An 18,370-nucleotide genomic window follows, 5' to 3' on the forward strand; every position below is an offset into this window, starting at 1 on the left:
GATGGATGGAAGTAAAGAGCCACGACAACAAGAAAAGGATGTATGGAAGACAGTGCTAAAGGTCGGGCATAGGAGGCTCTTTTAAGCAGCCCATGGCAACCGATGTTGCATGTCCCATCCCACGAACCAGTCGAGCACAAAGCAAGGTTGTAATATACCGATGCACAGGTGTACCCAGTACACACGACCATGCGGGACAAACATTCAGCTGCCCGGCTCATGCGGTCAAAGCAGTGACCCATCACTACTATAGGATGCTGCTAACGCGACACTGCGATCAGAGACCCTTTGACGAAATTGTGTGTGATGCAATAATCGCAAACGGTGGTGTAAAATAACCATCAAAAAAGGTGCAAACCGTTTGCGATGGCGGGCACATCAAACAAGGTTCAGATTTTAGTTGCGTATGCGATGTTGGGCATACGGTTGATCCATACGAACTGTTTGCGATTAGACAGAACAACAGAAACGGGCAGCCATATCAATGTGTGTGCGATATACAACATATAGTTTGCTCCAATGAACTGTTTGCGATGATTGAGGTGAACACAAACGATTCGGCGTAACAAGATGTGTGATACCCGGCAAATAGGTCGGTAATCAGAATTGTGTGCGATCATTATAGACAGCCCATACGGTCTTTTTTGTGAATTGCGTGCTCGTCAGGGCACACAGTTCAACAAACCAACCTGTGGGCGATAATGTAGAAGATCTCTGTTGAATACTTATTACTAACCGTCTGCGATGGGATTGACAGGATAAACAGAGAGAGATAACAAATTAATATGAGCGAACGGAAACAGAGATATGTACAGTTTGCTTAATTTAGTCCTTGTTGTTGTTGTTGGATGGCCCCGCAACATCGTCTTGGCAAGGACGCTTCTTGCCGCTTACGGTTGGCTTTTCATCGCCGCCACCGTCGTCATCGTCGTTGCTGTCGCTGTCGTCCTCCTCCTTGTTCGACCATTCCTCCTCCTCATCATCGTCGTCCTCTTCTCCGTCCTCCGACGGCTCCTCGTCCGTCTGGTTGTCGTCTGACGACTCCGGGCGGCATCCCTTCCATGATCGGATATAATCGAGGTCTGGGCTCGACGCCGGACTCATGGAAGACGAGTGGGATGATTCCGATGTTGACCTATCATCGGGCGCCAGACTGCTGGTTGAACTGTCATCCTTGCTGTCGCTCGACATGGCTGCAGAGTGTGTGCTAGTGTGTAGCGCGGCCTGCCGGGGACGATGAAGATGGTGGACACTTAAGCAGGGTGCAGAGAAAAGGAAATGCCAATTGAAGCGGGGGTTAACGTATTATCTAACCGCTGATATAATCAACTGCAATTATTTGTACCCAGTCGCTCCAAATTCCCGGGGTTGCGCATGACTCCTATTGGTTGGTTTATTTTTTCAGGACAAAAAGAAGGAACGAGTTTTGGGATTATGCACCGGTACTGGTACGAACAGAGTAGGACAGTTGGCAAGCAATACATTCAGTTCTTCTTATTGATAAAGCCAGTAATAATCAAACTACAAAGGAAAAGAAAAAAAATACAAAGGAAAATATCTGCATGAATCTTCGCGTAACATCAATGGCATAGTACCTAGATGTGCATTACTTAGAGCACATCTAGATGTGCTTTAGCAATACTGTCAAACAAAACCCATAATCATCGTTGCAAACAGCGCATAGAACATGGCTAATGCGACAACCAGAACTACACATGCTAGTTCCTTCTTCTCTCTTGCTTTCATTTGTTGCATGTGATTGATTCTTTCTTGCTTCATCGTATTGATTGTACATTCCAGATCAGCTAGTTTCTTCTTCAGCTTTATGTTATCTTCTGCGAGTTTGGTGATAACACTCCGAGCCCTGCCATGCCATTCTTCATCCAGCCAGTTAACAAAGGCACAAGCCTCATATCCCTGCCAATGTTAAATAGTATTCAGGATGAGCGGTGGCATTAACTGAAGTAAAATGATGAACTTAGCACTAACTATCGGCGTCCTGGGAATGGGAGTACCCATACTTGCCTGCCTGCGGCCCAGGGCGTGGCTCCACCAGCAGCCTGGTACGACCCATCTTCATCAACAACTGCTCAAGACCTTCGTGAGGGGTCAAGCCTCGCGAGGCGGATGACACCAAGACCTCCTCAGGGGCAGCCTCACTAGGCTGGCTCATGAGGAGTGGAGATATCTATGCAAGGGACACCTCGCAAGGTGCGCGTGACGTGAGCCATGACAATCAAGGCCAGGCGGGCGCCAGCAGGCACAGAGTACCAGTTGCCCCTTTGGTGCTAAAAGGGCAAGCGCAGGCGAGGAGTCCTGAGGCATCAGGCAAAGGTTTCCATATCGGTGCAACGAGACCAAGACCGGCAGGATGGCAGGACGGAGGTCATCGCGGAGCCCACGATGGCGTCACCACCAGAGCCTTTGACATGTGAAGATCACCTTTTGTCAGGATAACTTGTACTAGTTGTTTCCCTTTGAAATTGGCCGTTGTGGGATCCCTTCCCGCCTAATATTTGGGAAGAGGACCAGGGCCTATATAAATAGGACTAGCCACCACCATAGGAGGGGGAACTCGATCAACGGATCATTCACACCACCCACACACAAGCTCGCCGAGCTCAAGAACACCTCTCCTCAGGAGGCTATTCATCCCTTGTACTTGTTCATCCTCAGCCTACAAGGCAATCCACCGCAGCACACTGGAGTAGGGTATTACACCACAACGGTGGCCCGAACCAGTATAAACCCTTGTGTCTCTTGTTCCTTGGGTTCGATGAGCTAGGCCTTGAGATCGTTGCGAGAGCGAGCTAGGGAGAGAGAGAGAGAGATCTTCGTGCGCACCCCAGTGTTCGAACCTCAAGGGTTTGCTGGAACCCGTAATTCGACATTTGGCGTGCCAAGTAGGGGTGCGCCGAAGCCTCTCTTCCGTCGATCCATGCTCCACTGCTTCACCACGTCCATGGCTGACGCTCGCCGAGCTCGCGCTGAGCGCCGGGCCGCTCTTGCTGCCCGCATCGCTCAGATGGCGCCCGTTGGCGGACCTCCCCGCCGTTCTCCATCACCCGCCGCCAACACCGCCACCGACCTCGCGGGAAATGAGCAGCAAGCTTCATCGCTGCACCCCTCCATGCGGCGGGACGGACGCACCGCCACCCCGTCGCTGACTCCGGCCGGCTCGTCATCCCACGCCCGTCGCGCGCCCACGGACGCGCAGGACGCGCTGCTCATGGCGCACGAGCTCCTGCGTTGCTGCCCGGTCGACGACCTCTACGAGGACTGGCTGGACCGCATCGTCGAGCTCGTCAGCGCCACTGGGGGCTCCCCCATACCATATCTCTCGCTGCCTCGCCCTCCTCTGGCTGCGGGCGACGTGGCTCACGGAGCGCCTCCACCACCTCCGCATCAAGATGGCGCCCTCGCTCCAAGACGCGTGGTCCCGTGGCCTGAGCCGCCACGCCGGGCGCCTGCACACGAAGAAGGAAGCTGCCAAGAAGTCCCGAGGCTGCGAGAAAATGCCCCTGCACTCCCAGCACCACAACGCCAAGACCGTCTGCCGCCTGCGGCAGCGGCGCGTGGAAACCCGGATCAGGCTCCGCCTATGCGACGGGCTCCGGTGACCACAGCAGGCTGCCGTGCCTTCACTCCCGAACTGCGTAGCATCGTCTGGCCCGGCAAGTTCAAGCCAGACCTGCCTCCGCGCTATGACGGCACCCCCGACCCCACGGAGTTCCTGCAGCTCTACGAGCTGAGCATCGAGGCGGCCAACGGCGACGAAAAAGTCATGGCGAACTGGTTTCCCATGGCCCTCAAAGATGGCGCGCGCTCGTGGCTCCTGAATTTGCCCGCAGGATCGATCTCCTCCTGGGGCAAGATGCGCGAGTGCTTCATCACCAACTTCCAGGGCACTCGCGACCGCCCGCCAGCCATGTGTGACCTACAATGCATCAAGCAGCAGCCAGGAGAAACTCTACAGAAGTACATCCAGCGCTTCAACAGCGTTCGCCTCAAGATCCCCAAGGTGACGAACGAAGCCATCATCTCCGCATTCTCTGATGGCGTCCGTGATGTCAAGATGAAGGAGGAGCTCGCCATCCACGAGGAGCTATGCACGGCCCTGGAGATGTTCAACATGGTGACCAAGTGTGCAAGAGCTGAGGAGGGGCGCCTTTCCCTCCTCGAGCTCCCAGCTGCCGACCAAGAGGACAAGAAGGCCAAGATCAAGGACGTGAAGTGCAAGGGAGTAGCTGTGCTCGCGGCTGAGCCAGATACAAAACGCGGCCGAGATCACCCCGAGTCGTCCAAGAGCAGCCATCCATTCTGCGCCTTCCACAACATACACAACCACAACACCAACGACTGTCAAGAGATCAGGGCCATTCGTGATGGACTCTTCAGTCGACGCCCTGAGCACAATGACCGGGGTTACGGCCGAGGAGGAGGACGAAGTGGAGGACGCTGGGACGACCACGGCCCCCGCCAGGAGTGGCGCGACCGGCCTCGTGAGGACCAATGGCAGGACCAGCCTCATGAGGGCGCCTGGAGGGACCAGCCTCGTGAGGGCTGTCCTCAGGGCAACGCCGGCCTCCCTCTGCTGCCGCCGCCACCATGGAGGAACGATGACCATCACTACAAAAAAATACACTTCCGTGATGATACGTGTTTGTCACAGTATGTCGCATTTTTTGTCATGCATGTACATCCATGATGATTTTATGACAGAATCAAGATAGTCATATACATGTGCTGTCGTAGAAGTGTTCCATGACATTACCAAAATTATCATCACGGAAGTGTCCACTTCCATGACGATAAATCACGCGTCACAAAAATGCTTTCGTCAAGGGTGGCCGACACGTGGCATCCACCGTAATGGAACGCCGTTAAGCTATCGGGTCCGTTTTTGGATCCGATAACCCGTTAACAGCCGGGACCAATGGGAAATTTCCACGTGTAAAATTCTGATTGGCCAGAGGGAACACCTGTCAGCTCATCAGTGGGCCAGATGTCGCCCGTCCATTGGAGGAGACATGTCTACGATACGTCAACACGTGGCTGGGCCCAACAGAGGCCCATATACGTTAAAAAGGCCGGCCCAGTCAAAGGCCCGTAGTACTTACTCAGGTACTAGTGGGCCAGCCCAATAATGGCCTGCTTAATAAATGCCCATTTATGGCCCAATGCCAGATCTGGCCCGTTAATTGTTCGCTGAATATTTGGGCCCATTTACAGCCTGAAGCCAGATCTGGCCCATTAATTGTTCGCTGAATATTTGGGCCAAATTACAGCCCAGTGACTTCCGGCTTGTTAGAGGCCCAATGTAGACATGGGCCCATTTTAGCCTGGTGTGACTTTCGGCCTGGGAATGGCTCGTGCTGCCCATGGGCCATATATGGTCCGACGGGACATCGGGCCCACTAACGGCCCATGGTAAAGGTGGAAACAGTTAAGCCCAACGTGACTTTGGGCCTGTTAAAGGCCTGTCGCATAATTCGGCCGGTTGATGTCTGTACTAAGCTTTCGGCCTCTTAAAGGCCCATGATATCAGTGGGCCAACTAAGGCCCGAGATATGTTTCAGCCTGGTAACTGCCCATGATATAACTGGGCCCAAAAAGGCCCGGTCTACATTTCAGCATGCTGAAGGCCCGTCGACGACTAGTGAAAATTGAGGCCCAGCATGCATTTCGGCCTACTAAAGGCCCATGGTTTCATCTGGGCCGTAACAAGCCAGTACAATATTCAGCCTGTTAATGGCCCAACGCTACCTGGGCCAAACTAAGCGCTGGGTCCACAAAAGGCCCAACTAAAATATAGGCCGGTGTAAGTTGTGGGCCTTGCGCAAAGTGTGAAGGCCCCAATCATTCGAGCCCAAGAAAGATGCAGGCCGACCCAATTGTGGCCCACTAAAAAACAGGCCCGTTAGAGGCGAATGTTTCAGCCCGGTCGACTACATCTGATTTTTTTTCAGATAGCGAATGATGGCAGTAACTAGTAGGAATTAAGAACAAACCTACTCTATACAATAAAGAAATTATGGCATAGTAACTAATAATAAACCTACACTATACAATAAAGGATTTATGGTATATTACATCCACTGGGCATCGAAGTTCGCCACCAGTGATCATAAAGCGCAACGAAGAAGCAGATTACAAAAACTGGGCACCATTGCAGCGTAACAAAATAATACTGAACCGAGACCACTTCCAAGACAATTCAAGAAAGGTTAGCCTTGCGCGGGAACTGCTGCGCAAGCTACTGAGCAAGGCTGTGAGACCGGCCTAGCATGTCGGTCATAGCTTCCAGGTGTAGTTGTTTAGCGATGAGGTTCTCATTGGTGTTCTCCGCAATCTTTCTTAGAGATAGGACTTCAAGTCGAAGTTGAGTTGCAGAATGCCTTTCTGCTAGAACTTGGGACTGAACAAGTCGAACTGATTCAGACAAAAAATTCTGTGAGCTTGTCTGACTGCTAGTCTCAAGTAACTTGAACACTGCATCAAGACAAGACTTCGGGGTTGTCTCACTATCTTCAAGATGTTTTGCCTTCTTTGCTGCAATATATGTTGGGTTTGTCTCACAGCCTTCAGCAGACTTGTGCATGCCATCAGGCATATCACCCTGGAACAAAGCAGAGAGATGACATGTTTTGCACGTGTATAAACAAACATGATAACTGTGCTGTCAATTCCGTCCAATTTCAAATTAGAAAATAAAGTGTAAGTTCAAAATATCAATAGCATAATTTGGCATTGTTCATAATGCGGGGAGCTTCACCACACTACTGGATTACCATGTCAACATAACAAGCATAGATGAAGGGCAAAGAAAATCATTGTATCTATTTTGGTTAATGTGCATGGCATGTTGTTCATATCATCAGCCACATCAGTAAGATAAAACAGGAGATGACAAGGTGCAAACGTGGGCTGCTTCACCACACACTGGATTATAGATCCACAAAAACAAGCATACATATAGGGAGTTTTGAGTAATGTGCATGGTATGAATAATAAATTTGGTTTTACAAGTAAAACTTAGAACTTACGGTTCTTGCAAACATGCATTTTGGTAGAAACAACAAACTAAACAGCAATAACGATAGGGAGTATGAGCAAATTAAACAACAGTTGAGGATAAAGGTTTTAGAAGGACTGACTTACATTAATAGTTAACACCGGCTTTATAATGCCCTTCTCCATGTCAAGGGAAGGATAACTCAAGAATTTCAGCACAAAATCTTCTTCATAAGCATTGCCTGTACTCTACATTTTGTAGAGAGTAATTATAGAAATGATAATACTGGAAGGGATAGAGGATAATGAAGATAAGATGCAGATTGATGCTACATAATAAACTAGCAATCCCTGGAAGTACAAGCGTTACAGGAAATGTACTGACAAGAGCAATGGGCTACACTTCTGCACTGGCATTGTTTGTGTATTCTACTTTTTGGTAAGATTAAATATAGATCTGATCTTTTTTTAGTAAATGGTGGGCGAGGGAGATAAGATGCAGAATGCTACACAATGAACCAATCCCTCTTCCCATAATATAAGTGTTTTGAACACCGGTGTACTGTACAAAACGTTCTTATATTATGGGACGGAGGGAGTATCTGTTAATGTAAGTACAGTGATAGACGATGTTCAGTCCTTACAAGAGGACTGTAGAGCTAAACCTTTTCAAAAGCATTGGGTTGATTCTAAATTTATGTAAGAGTCCATACGGATCTTATAATGTCCATCAAATGGACGATAACGAGACTAACATGTGTAGTGATGCTACATAATCAAACAGCTATGAAAGTAAGTATGGTCATACATGGCAAGAGGTACTCACAAGAGCAATGCAGTGTGCAGTATAGTTGCGAGATTCTGTGGTCCCTTGAGAATGAATGTTCTTCTGCTAACAGTTTTCATACAAGTGAGACGTTAAGGCAAATGCAGAAATGTAGTTCAAATTGTGATGTGATATCATAGACAGTACCTTACGCTGCAGCTGATGACCCACAAGTATAGGGGATCTATCGTAGTCCTTTCAATAAGTAAGAGTGTCAAACCTAGCGAGGAGCAGAAGGAAATGATAAGCGGTTTTCAGCAAGGTATTCTCTGCAAGTACTGAAATAAGTGGTAACAGATAGTTTTGTGACAGGATAAATTGTAACGAGCAACAAGTAACAAAAGTAAATAAAGTGCAGCAAGGTGGCCCAATCCTTTTTGTAGCAAAGGACAAGCCTGGACAAACTCTTATAATAGGAAAAGCGCTCCCGAGGACACATGGGAATATCGTCAAGCTAGTTTTCATCACGTTCATATGATTCGCGTTCGGTACTTTGATAATTTGATATGTGGGTGGACCGGTGCTTGGGTGCTGTTCTTACTTGAACAAGCATCCCACTTATGATTAACCTCTATTGCAAGCATCCGCAACTACAACAAAAGTATTAAGGTAAACCTAACCATAGCATGAAACATATGGATCCAAATCAGCCCCTTACAAAGCAACGCATAAACTAGGGTTTAAGCTTCTGTCACTCTAGCAACCCATCATCTACTTATTACTTCCCAATGCCTTCCTCTAGGCCCAAATAATGGTGAAGTGTTATGTAGTCGACGTTCACATAACACCACTAGAGGCTAGACAACATACATCTCATCAAAATATCGAACGAATACCAAATTCACATGACTACTAATAGCAAGACTTCTCCCGTGTCCTCAGGAACAAACGTAACTACTCACAAAGCATATTCATGTTCATAATCAGAAGGGTATTTGGAAGCACAAGTAGTATTTTACTTGGTGCTGAGAATTTGGCTAGCATGAGGGGGAAAGGCAAGCTCAACATGTTAGAGGATCCATGACAACATACTTTTTCTCAGATATAAGAAAACATAACCCATTACATTGTCTTCCTTGTCCAACATCAACTCTTTAGCATGTCATATTTTAATGGGTGCTCCCAATCATAAAAGATGTCAATGATAATATATCTATATGTGAAACCTCTCTTTCCTTATTACTTCCTATTAATTGCAATGATGGCCAAAGCTATGTCTGCCAACTCCCAACAACTTTTAATCATCATACTCTTTCTATGTGAAGTCATTACTCTTGATAAGATCAATATGAACTCTTTGTTTCTTTTTATTTTTTTCTTTTCTTTTATTCACCCAAGATCATGGCAAAATAATTAAGCCCTTGACTAAACACTAATCTTTATTATATATAGCTCACGGACTTGATTACATAGAGAGATCATAAAGTAAAACTCAAAACTAGATCATGCCATAAACTTTATTCTACTAGATCAAGATACTACTAATAGGATCGAACTAAGAAAAACGCTAAAGATAGGAGTTGTGATACGATACCGGGGCACCTCCCCAAGCTTGGCCGTTGCCAAGGGGAGTGCCCATACCCATGTGATTATGTCTCCTTCTTTGTTGTTGGTGAAGAGGGTGGAGGTGATGGATAGTCGCACATCGAGCGTAAGAAGTCCTCCAGCTTGCGGATAATGCTCTTGAGTGCAACAATATGCTCCTTCAACAAAATATTTTCACGTGTGAGATACTTGTTCTGTATACGAGCTAACTCAATCATCTTGAAAGCTTCAATCTCAGTTGGGGTAAGAAGATTATGAACAAATTGAAGGATGTCTTCTGCTGCCGGAGCTTGATCCTCCATGGCCTTCTTGATCCTTTCATCCTTGTTGATCTTCATGGGTTCTTCCCTCTTCAGATCTATCTTCATTAGCCAAGCATCGTTGTCACCATTGTTGGAGGAGGGGGACGACATGATGCCTGGCCTTGAGAACCCTGACAGAAAACAGCTCGAAACAAGAACAGAGGAGATTTGCGTGATATGGGAGTCAAAACCTTCAGGAGAATATATAATGAATTTTTACCGACCAAAATACGTAACATGCAAGAAAATGGAGTCCAGAAGGCACACGAGGTGCTCACGAGGTAGGGGGGCGCGCCCAGGGGGGTAGGGTGCGCCCACCACCCTCTTGGGGCCCTCGTGTCCTTCCCGGACTGCCACTTATTTTTCTATTTTTCTAAATATTCCAAAATGGAGGAATATTGCCTTAAAAATTGTTTTGGAGTCGGTTTACTTACCGTACCACATACCTATTCCTTTTCGGAGTCTGAAACGGTCTGGAAAGTGTCTCTTATGTATTCCTCTGGGGTTACGGTTTCAATAATATTGGTTTCAACATTCGTGGGATTACCTGAGATATAATGTTTGATTCTTTGACCGTTTACCACCTTCAGATTTGTACCTTCAAAGTTGTTGATCTTTATGGCACCGGAATGATAGACCTCCTCGATAACGTAGGGGCCTTCCCATTTAGAGAGAAGTTTTCCTGCAAAAAATCTTAAACGAGAGTTGTATAGCAATACATAATCACCTACATTAAACTCATGCTTTTGTATCCTTTTGTCATGCCATCTTTTAACTTTTTCTTTAAACAACTTAGCATTTTCATAGGCTTGGGTTCTCCATTCATGAAGTGAGCTAATATCAAATAACCTCTTCTCACCGGCAAGTTTGAAATCATAGTTGAGCTCTTTAATAGCCCAATATGCCTTATGTTCTAGTTCGAGAGGTAAGTGACATGCTTTTCCATATACCATTTTATATGGAGACATACCCATAGGATTTTTATATGCAGTTCTATAGGCCCATAATGCATCATCAAGTTTCTTGGACCAATTCTTTCTAGACCTATTAACAGTATTTTGCAAAATTATTTTGAGTTCTCTATTACTCAATTCTACTTGACCACTAGACTGTGGGTGATAAGGAGATGCAATTCTATGATTAACGTCATACTTAGCAAGCATTTTACGGAAAGCACCATGAATAAAGTGTGAACCACCATCAGTCATTAAATATCTAGGGACTCCAAACCTCGGAAAAATAACTTCCTTAAGCATTTTAATAGAGGTGTTATGATCAGCACTACTAGTTGGAATAGCTTCTACCCACTTAGTAACGTAATCAACAGCAACTAGAATATGTGTATATCCATTAGAGGCAGGAAAGGGTCCCATATAATCAAAGCCCCAAACATCAAATGGTTCAATAACAAGTGAATAATTCATAGGCATTTCTTGACGTCTACTAATATTACCAATTCTTTGACATTCATCACAAGACAAGACAAACTTACGGGCATCCTTGAAGAGAGTAGGCCAATAAAAACCGGATTGCAATACCTTATGTGCAGTTCTGTCTCCCGCATGGTGTTCTCCATAAGCTTCAGAGTGACACTTGCGTAGGATCTGTTCCTGTTCATGCTCAGGTACACAACGTCTAATAACACCATCTACTCCTTCTTTATAAAGATGTGGGTCATCCCAAAAGTAATGTCTCAAATCATAGAAGAACTTTTTTCTTTTGCTGGTATGTGAAACTAGGTGGTATAAACTTAGCAACAATATAATTAGCATAATCAACATACCATGGAGTACTACGAGGAGTACTTATAACATTTAATTGTTCATCGGGAAAGCTATCATCAATAGGTAGTGGGTCATCAAGAACATTTTCTAGTCTAGACAAGTTGTCTGCAACGGGGTTCTCAGCTCCCTTTCTATCAACAATATGCAAATCAAATTCTTGTAGCAAGAGAACCCATCTAATAAGTCTAGGTTTAGCATCTTTCTTTTCCATAAGGTATTTAATAGCAGCATGATCAGTGTGAATAGTTACTTTAGAATCAACAATATAAGGTCTGAACTTATCACAAGCAAATACAACTGCTAAAAGTTCTTTTTCAGTAGTAGCATAATTTCTTTGAGCATTGTCTAGAGTCTTACTAGCATAATGGATAACATTTAATTTCTTATCGACTCTTTGCCCTAGAACAGCACCTATAGCATAATCGCTAGCATCACACATAATTTCAAAGGGTAAATTCCAATCAGGTGGCTGAACAACAGGTGCAGAGACTAATGCTTTCTTAAGTATTTCAAATGCTTCTACACAATCATCATCAAAGACAAATGGTATATCTGTTTGTAATAAATTAGTCAGAGGCCGAGAGATTTTTGAGAAGTCCTTAATGAACCTCCTATAAAATCCGGCGTGACCAAGGAAACTTCTTATACCTTTGATGTCCTTGGGACATGGCATCTTTTCAATAGCATCAACCTTGGCTTTATCAACTTCAATACCTCTTTCAGAAACTTTATGCCCCAAGACAATACCTTCATTAACCATAAAGTGGCACTTTTCCCAATTCAAGACAAGATTAGTTTCTTCACATCTCTACAAAACTCGATCAAGATTGCTCAAGCAATCATCAAAAGAGGAACCATAGACGGAGAAGTCGTCCATGAAAACCTCACAAATCTTTTCACAAAAGTCAGAGAATATAGCCATCATGCATCTTTGAAAGGTAGCAGGTGCATTACATAAACCAAAAGGCATACGTCTATAAGCAAAAGTACCAAAAGGGCATGTAAAAGTAGTCTTTGATTGATCTTTAGCCGACACAGGTATTTGAGAGAAACCAGAATAACCATCTAGAAAGCAGTAATGTGTATGTTTGCATAATCTTTCTAGCATTTGATCAATAAAAGGTAAGGGGTAATGATCTTTCTTAGTAGCCTTATTTAATTTGCAGAATCAATTACCATCCTATAACCTGTGATAATTCTTTGTGGAATCAATTCATCTTTATCATTAGGAACAACAGTAATACCTCCCTTCTTAGGGACACAATGGACAGGGCTTACCCACTGACTATCAGCAACGGGATAAATTATACCTGCCTCCAGAAGCTTGAGTATTTCTTTTCTTACCACTTCTTTCATTTTAGGATTCAGACGTCGTTGAGGATCACGAACTGGTTTGGCATTTGCTTCCAAATTTATTTTATGTTGACATAGAGTGGGACTAATGCCCTTAAGATCATCAAGAGTATATCCAATAGCGGGACGGTGCTTCTTCATAGTTTTCAATAATCTTTCTTCTTCATGCTCTGAAAGGTTAGCACTAATAATAACAGGATATATCTTATTTTCATCAAGATAAGCATATTTAAGATTATCAGGCAACGATTTAAGCTCAAACACGGGATCACCCTTGGGTGGAGGGGGATCCCCTAAGATTTCAACAGGCAAATTGTGTTGCAGAATAGGTGCCTGTTTAAAGAATACTTCATCTATTTCCCTTCTTTCATTCATAAACATATCATTTTCATGGTCTAGCAAATAATGTTCTAGAGGATCACTAGGAGGTACGGCAATAGAAGCAAGACCAATAATTTCATCCTTACTAGGCAATTCTTCCTCACGATGTTGTTTACTAAATTTAGAGAAATTAAACTCATGAATCATATCATCCAAGCCAATAGTAACAACATTCTTTTTGCAGTCTATCTTAGCATTAACAATGTTCAAGAAGGGTCTACCAAATATAATGGGACAAAAGCTATCTTGTGGGGAACCAAGAACAAGAAAATCAACATGATATTTAATTTTCCCACAGAAGACTTCAACATCTCTAACAATCCCAAATGGTGATATAGTATCTCTATTGGCAAGTTTAATTGTAACATCAATACCTTCTAACTCAGCAGGTGTAATTTCATGCTTAATTTCTTTGTATAAAGTATGCGGTATAACACTAGCACTTGCACCCATATCACATAAGCCATGATAACAATGATCTCCTATTTTAACAGAAATAACAGGCACGCCTACCACAGGTCTATGTTTATCTTTAGCACACGGTTTAGCAGTTCTAGCAGTTTCACCGTTGAACTTAATAACATGCCCATCAATATTATCAGACAAGAGATCTTTAACAATAGCAATATTAGGTTCTACTTTAACTTGCTCAGGAGGTGTATAAGTTCTAATATTGCTTTTACGAACAACAGTTGAAGCTCTAGCATGATCCTTTATTCTAACAGGGAAAGGTGGTCTTTCAACATAAGAAGTAGGAACAATAGGATCATTATAAGTGACAATCTTTTCTTCAACTTTAATAGGTGCAGCTACTTTTACTTCTATGGGAGGATGATATTTAAACCACTTTTCCTTAGGGAGATCAACATAAGTAGCAAAAGATTCACAGAAAGAGGCTACTATCGCAGAGCCAAGTCCATATTTAGTGCTAAACTTACGGAAAATATCGGTATCCATAAAAGATTTAACACAATCAAACTTAGGTGTCATACCTGACTCCTTACCTTCGTCGAGGTCCCAATCTTCAGAGTTGCGTTTAATTCTATCCAATAAGTCCCATTTGAATTCAATAGTCTTCATCATAAAAGAGCCAGCACAAGAAGTATCGATCATGGTGCGATTATTTTCAGAGAGCCGAGCATAAAGATTTTGAATAATTGTTTCTCTTGGAAGCTCATGATTGGGGCATGAATATAACATTGATTTAAGCCTCCCCCAAGCTTGAGCGATGCTTTCTCCTTTGCGAGGCCAAAAATTATATATATAATGGCGATCACGATGAACAAGATGCATAGGGTAATACTTTTGATGAAATTCCAATTTCAATCTTCTATAGTTCCATGATCTCGTATCATCACATAGCCTATACCATGTCAATGCGTCTCCCTTCAAAGATAAAGGGAAGACCTTCTTCTTAGCAACATCATCGGGTATACCTGCAAGCTTAAATAACCCACAAACTTCATCCACATATATTAAGTGCTCATCAGGATGCTTTGTTCCATCTCCTGTAAAAGGATTAGCTAGCAGTTTTTCCATCATACCCGAAGGAAATTCAAAAGGAGTTTCATTTTCAATAGGTTCAGTAGGTTGAGGAGCAACTCTTTGCTCTATTGGACGGGGTGAAGATACCCCGAACAAGCCCCTCAAAGGATTACTTTCCATAGTAACAAGTGACAGTAAATTTCAGCACACTATATAAATTTTTCCTTACCAAATTCCACCTACCAAAGGCGCTTCACTCCCCGGCAACGGCGCCAGAAAAGAGTCTTGATGACCCACAAGTATAGGGGATCTATCATAGTCCTTTCGATAAGTAAGAGTGTCGAACCCAACGAGGAGCAGAAGGAAATGATAAGCGGTTTTCAGCAAGGTATTCTCTGCAAGTACTGAAATAAGTGGTAACAGATAGTTTTGTGACAGGATAAATTGTAACGAGCAACAAGCAAAAAAAGTAAATAAAGTGCAGCAAGGTGGCCCAATCCTTTTTGTAGCAAAGGACAAGCCTGGACAAACTCTTATAATAGGAAAAGCGCTCCCGAGGACACATGGGAATATCGTCAAGCTAGTTTTCATCACGTTCATATGATTTGCGTTCGGTACTTTGATAATTTGATATGTGGGTGGACCGGTGCTTGGGTGCTGTTATTACTTGAACAAGCATCCCACTTATGATTAACCTCTATTGCAAGCATCCGCAACTACAACAAAAGTATTAAGGTAAACCTAACCATAGCATGAAACATATGGATCCAAATCAGCCCCTTACGAAGCAACGCATAAACTAGGGTTTAAGCTTCTGTCACTCTAGCAACCCATCATCTACTTATTACTTCCCAATGCCTTCCTCTAGGCCCAAATAATGGTGAAGTGTTATGTAGTCGACGTTCACATAACACCATTAGAGGCTAGACAACATACATCTCATCAAAATATCGAACGAATACCAAATTCACATGACTACTAATAGCAAGACTTCTCTCATGTCCTCAGGAACAAATGTAACTACTCACAAAGCATATTCATGTTCATAATCAGAGGGGTAATAATATGCATAAAGGATCTGAACATATGATCTTCCACCAAATAAACCAACTAGCATCAACTACAAGGAGTAATCAACACTACTAGCAACCTAATAGTACCAATCCCGGACTTGGAGACAAGAATTGGATACAAGAGATGAACTAGGGTTTGGAGATGAGATGGTGCTGGTGAAGATGTTGATGGAGATTGCCCTCTCCCGATGAGAGGAGCGTTGATGATGATGATGGCGATGATTTCCCCCTCCCGGAGGGAAGTATCCCCGGCAGAACAGCTCTGCCGGAGCCCTAGATTGGTTCCGCCAAGGTTCCGCCTCGTGGTGGCGGAGTTTCGTCCCGAAAGGTTGCTTCTGGTTTTTTTCTTGACGAAAGACTTCATATAGCAGAAGATGGTCATCGGAGAGCCACCAAGGGGCCCACGAGGTAGGGGGCACGCCCTAGGGGGGGCGCCTCCACCCTCGTGGACAGGGTGTGGGCCCCCTGGCCTTCATCTTTGGCGAGGATTTTTTTATTATTTATTGTAAGATATTCCGTGGAGTTTCAGGACTTTTGGAGTTGTGCAGACTAGGTCTCTAATATTTTCTCCTTTTCCAGCCCAGAATTCCAGCTGCCGGCATTCTCCCTCCTTATGTAAACCTTGTAAAATAAGAGAGAATAGCCATAACTATTGTGACATAATGTGAAGTAACATCCCATAATGCAATAAATATCGATATAAAAGCATGATGCAAAATGGACGTATCAGCAGCCGAGACCAATGTGTAACAAGATTATTCCAGTCACCGTCGGATAAATGTAGCACCGGAGACTTTAAAGAAATTTTGTTTAGAGGCTTGCCATCAAAGTGCGCTTGCCTGAGGTAGGAACGATACTTCATCAACGAGTGCTTGAAAAGCGCAACCAACCCTTGCTCATCTTCACAATCCAGTTTGGTCCTCGTGCTATTTAAAAGAATGAAATCTTGTGTTTTCTGATAGCAGAAACATATGCAGTAATGACCATGAATAACATTAGTACATTACTTACGTGTAAGTTGCGGAGGAAGACTAGAAATTGTTCTGTGTCTGCGGTATAAACTTTCCATGAAGGAAAGATGCGCACAAAGTTCCTAACAACAATATAAGCTTCGTCTTCTAAACTGGGAATAAATGGAACATGGGTCCTATTTGCTGCAATTGGGGCTCTCTCTGGTTCGAAAAGGGATTTGGCAGCTGGATTTGGTGTACTCTTTGCTAGAATGGGGGTTTTGCATCGTAGAGCTGGTGCTATGTCAACTGGCATAATCATACTGTTTGCTGCACTTGGGGTCTGCTGAGTTGGGGCATCAGAAATGACCAGTGTAGTAGGGCTAGAGTCTGCTAGAGTTGGGGTGTTTTGTGGGTCAGGTGATATTGCAACTACACCTAATGGGCTATTTGATTTATCAGGTGCCACTACCTTTTCCAAATACTTTGCTTGTGCTCCTCCACAATCAGCAATCGCCCTCTTCCTTTTGAACATCTGATACACAAGAAGAGCATTTGAATGGATAAATATGGTATGATGATAGATGGAATATGTACTGAAAATGGATAGGCAGGCCGTATCCATCCTAAAAGAATATTGACAACAAATATGACAAGGCAAGCATAGATGTAGTGAATCAATCATTTACTTGTGAGCTTAATAGGACAAGTATGCAGAATTGTAACTGCAGTAAGAGACCGTCCAAAATCTGAATCAAGAAGTTTGTCTAGCACTTATTGTTTGCAACTAATCGACGTGAATAATTGGATATTATATCGAATGAGTAAGAAAGACAAGTAAAATTGTCAACAAACCTAGCTTGCAGTAGTAATCTGGGTCAATGTCACTACGACCAACAATCCAAAATGACTAGTGTCTATTCCTAGGGCCAGAATTTTGCAAACCATGTGAACTTTACAGGTACTAAAGATTACCAAAATACATCTCAACCATTAAGTGTAGGTAGCACTGAGCACACAACAAACCCTAATGACAGTCCTGCCTAATGAGTAATGAATCAATTAGAAAATGGGTGATGAGGAGTGGCTGCTGAGTGTTGAGGACCTATCTCCGGATAAATCGGGTTGGCTTAGTGGGTGCAGCACGCCTGAGCCCTGAACGGACTGGGAAGGTAGGCACGGCGGTGCGCCTGGGCAGCGGTGACGCTATTGGGTGAGCGGCTCCTGACCTCCTATTAGTCCGGCGTCTCCTCCTAGAGTCATGCCGTCCGGGGCCGGCAAGTCGCCGGCGAGGTAGGCGGCTGGGGGCGAGTAGAGATCGGAAGCGCGCAGTAGAACAGAGGGGAATCGGGGCCTGGGACGACCCAAAATCCCAGGGTGGGCCGGCCCACCGTGGGCACCCTGTAGAGATACACACCCGAGCGGCGAACATGCATTTTCAAAACTAACTTAGGAACATTTAGCTGACCAATTAAACGACTCTATTTTAATAATATCAGATTCGTATTCGAACAACTAAGCTTGTTTAGCTTGATGGGTGGAGCAGTGCTATCATGACACGAAGCACGTATTCTGATCATATAGTGATCATAAAAGGGGGAAACTCTAAGCATATTTTTTTAGAAAAAGAGGGTTTCCCCTCCGATTTCTATTAAAG

This window comes from Triticum urartu, chromosome 7 (assembly GCF_003073215.2).
Source record: "Triticum urartu cultivar G1812 chromosome 7, Tu2.1, whole genome shotgun sequence".
In the NCBI taxonomy this organism is placed as follows: Eukaryota; Viridiplantae; Streptophyta; class Magnoliopsida; order Poales; family Poaceae; genus Triticum; species Triticum urartu.